The following is a 3,762-nucleotide window of genomic DNA, read 5'->3' as shown; positions in this document are numbered from 1 at the left end:
TGCTAGAGCTGACGGTATGAGACAGAGAACCGAAGGCAAGGGTTTCAGGAATAATATGAGAGAGTTTTTAGTATTTAAATTGTTTACAGGGGAAAATTAGACTATGGAGGAGCAGTAAAAATGTTAGGGACAATGATCTATAAACACCAGTGAGGTCTAAAGCTTATAAATAATTATGCATATGTGTGATAGTATGTATAATTTCCACTTTTAGGTGACAAAAATTGAGACAGGAAGTTTAGGTGAGATGGCTGTGCAACTAACTCCTGTCAAGGATAAAATTGAAGACATTTCAGACTCTGTACTCACTGTTTTACCATAAGATTAAATCTAGTTCTTTTGCAATAATAATGAAAGATGCCTACTGAAAATATTTGACTTTTAAAAGATCGCCACTTTGGCATTTTTCACAACGATAAACCCAAGTATTGTTTTTGTAAACACCTATTTTGAGCAGACATTTCTTGACTTGATAATATCTTAACTGAGTGCCTTTATACTTAATCCTAAATGTCTGTGAACATTTTACTTTAGTTCTACGGCATGGTTAAAAAAAATAAAAGCATTAGACTTTCAAATATGCGACCCTTGTTTAACTTTGTATGGAGCAGGTTATCCATGCCTCATGCCATTGAACTTACTTTACTCATCTCTGTTTCTCTTTAACCACCAGGTCATTTACACTAATTTATTGTTATACATGAACACTTGTTATGCTTAAGTTTACCCAATCATATATACTCAGAACTAATCAAGAGTAAGAACTTGGAATTAAGGATTATTTTTAGCTAAAACAGAATTAGCTCTTTGTGCTGTCTATTTTTTGCCCAATGGCCAGAGATAGATCTGTCTAAAGGGAAAGGACACGTATCCAGTGAAACTAATTGCAAAGTGGGACAGCAGGAAAGGGAAAGACGTAATAATTAAAAGTGGTTCCTCATGGTGGTTTCTGTAAAAACCTCTGTTCCAGAAGCCTCTCCATGTATCAAGCCTCTAGCCTGGCACAATAGCATCTGTGATTAACCATGGGGAAACTTTACTCTCAGCGTGTCTTCAGTATAATAATTTGACATGATATTCATCAATTTATTATAACTGAAACAATTAAATGTGCTTTCCAAAGGTATTTTTTCACGTTATAGTGAAAAGTATATAGAATCTGAGATCATATAGCTAAATTTCAAGCATGGCTTTTTGTCTAATAACTTAGATCCCTTGAGTAAGTCATTTTACCTCTGAGCCTCAATTTCCTCATCCATACAATGAAATTTTAATTATAGTAAGAGTAGGCATAGCTATCTCACAAGATTGTTTTAAGAATCAAATGAGGTAATTTATACCTGACAATTTTAGGGAAATCATACTCAATGAGCAGTAACTCATATGTTAAGCACATGTCACATGCACATCTTCGGGGATAAATTATCTCCATTTTTTTAAGCTGTGGAAGTTGAGACTCACTGGTGATAATTAGTGGTTCAAAGATTACAGCGTAGTGAGGGATGATGCCGATGTTCAAAGCCCAGACCTGACTGATAAAATTATGGGCATTTTCTTCTGCACTTTGTAAGCAATGGAGGTAAATTGGTGACAGAGAAATTTCTGTAGGCCTTATTGTTCCACTTGTGGATGCATTCTGCCTGTGATTAATCCCATTATTTAGAGAATTTAGGCTTTTGGAGGGCATGACTGGAGCTAGCGTGTAGCATTGCTAAGTGCATGTATTCAGTCGGATAAGTGCAAGAATTGACTAACCTAAGATATACTTGGAAGAGCCATTAGGTGTGGTCAAAAGGTTAATTTTCAAAGCTTCAGAAGTAGAATTAGGATTCTTATAAAACCATAAGAAAGTATTTAAAGCAATGACTCTCCATCAGAGACATAAAGATCTATTGTGTTAATGATGTATTATAGGTAATTTAAAGCACATTTTAAAGCTCAGGTTAAGGCCTTCGGTTTAGCTGTTTACATAGTATAAAGCATTATGAGAATGCATGCTTTCTTTCCTTTAATGTTAAGTAAAAATAAAAAGAGGGGCCTTTCAATCTCACACGTTCTAGTTTCTCTTTCTTTCTTATATTAAAATGCCAAAGGAAAACACATATCAAGATATTTTTTTCTAAAAAAAAGGTATTTTTTTCTAATTCATCGATGAAAGTAAATGAAAAGATTTAAACGACGATATCTGATTATTACCCAATATCCAAGATGTCTATATCCTCTATGTTTGATAATCCCACTTATTTTCTTCACTATAACATAAAATGAATTGGAAAATTCTGTCCTTCAATTTGCTCCATCAAAAATTATAAATTTAGTCTACAGCCATGCCACCCTGAACAAGCCCGATCCCATCGGATCTCGGAAGCTAAGCAGGGTCGGGCCTGGTTACTACTTGGATGGGAGACCACCTAGGAAGACCAGGTGCTGTAGGCGTAAAAAATGAAAAATAAGGGATTGTAAACTGACAAGGTCCTTGTAATCTGTGAGGGCAACCAAGGTCGCCTCGCCAAAAAATTATATATATATAAATTTATCTATATCTATACACCCAAACAATTCCAATTATTGATATTTTTCAGGAAGAAGTTGAGCATATAATTTTAGATTTATATTTAAAGTTGTGTTTACATAAAAATTTTAAATCATTTAAAAAATTTAACAATATAAATGCCTCCAAGTAGAAATTTGTTATAAAAGTATACTATATAATCTATGGATATATTTACATGCACACACACACACACACACACACACATACACTGATCAGAAATAGTAATAGTGGCTTTTACTCTGGGTAGTGGAATCACAGGAAATGTTTAAAATTTTCTGTGTGCTTTACAGTCAGTTTTGAATTTTTTCTCAACAATTATAACTTTATAATTAAAAAAAGACTACTCAGATAAAAATCAGTGTTTTGCTGTAAAACAGCACTTAGCTCTCCCCAGAATATTTTAGTCTACAAAATTTCATCATTCAGAGCTTGGAATAGAACATTAAGTACAGGCCATTTCCTAAAAGCAATCAGAAGAAAAGCATGTTTAGCAAAATTACTAGCATTCTAAGAATCATACAAGCAAAAGAAAAGGAATTTCTTTGGCTTCCCATTATCAGAACTTTAAATTAATTTTTTTCTTTTTGTTTCTTTCTTTTCATATCTGTTTTGTTTCTGTGTGGCTTAGAATAGGATCATTTTGTGTGAACGTCTCATCTCTATAGGAAATCAAAGAAAATAGAGAAAAAACTGGCAAAGTTGGAACAAATACAAGAAAGAACCAAATCATTCCTTTGGTCCTTTTGTTGACTGTGATTGTCTAGCCCACCTGTATATTTTCTTATTCTTTTGCTTAAAGTTTTCACCTTCTCATTTTTTATTTTTTGTGCCACCTGTGAAACAGATTGTCTTGTTGATCCTCATTGTGTGGAGGAAAGGATTTGCTACCATAGATAATAGCACCAGCAGGAAAGTTGTTTTTATCTTTGCCAATGTGTTTGGGAATCTGAGGTAAAGTAAATAATAGCTCTTTGTTGTTCTAGTGCTTTGCTTTATTTTCTTTCTCCTTGATTAAAGTTCTATAAATGGCTACTTAGTAAAAGAGTAGAGCTTTTCTTTTCTATTGAACCTCAAATGAGAGCCTTCTCTCTGTGGGTAATGTGACACCAACATATAGATGTAAATTCTCTCTGTCTGTGTCTGTCTCTGTCTCTGTCTCTCTCTCACTCTCCCTCCCTCCAGAAGATTGACTTCAATAGCAAAATCTC

At 33.9% G+C, this 3,762-nt stretch overlaps 1 non-coding gene across 1 annotated transcript; it reads left to right on the top strand.

Annotated features, from left to right (window-relative positions):
- The first annotated feature begins 2,317 nt into the window (after positions 1-2,317).
- LOC120613709 (5S ribosomal RNA) lies at positions 2,318-2,436 on the top strand. The gene has a single exon (XR_005655760.1). It is a non-coding gene; the product is annotated as a 5S ribosomal RNA (ribosomal RNA).
- Positions 2,437-3,762: the final 1,326 nt, after the last annotated feature.

Source organism: Pteropus medius, unplaced genomic scaffold, assembly GCF_902729225.1.
Source record: "Pteropus medius unplaced genomic scaffold, Ma_sr-lr_union100, whole genome shotgun sequence".
Lineage (NCBI taxonomy): Eukaryota > Metazoa > Chordata > Mammalia > Chiroptera > Pteropodidae > Pteropus > Pteropus medius.
Note: the sequence above shows the minus strand (reverse complement) of the source record. Positions and strands in the feature narration are given on the sequence as shown.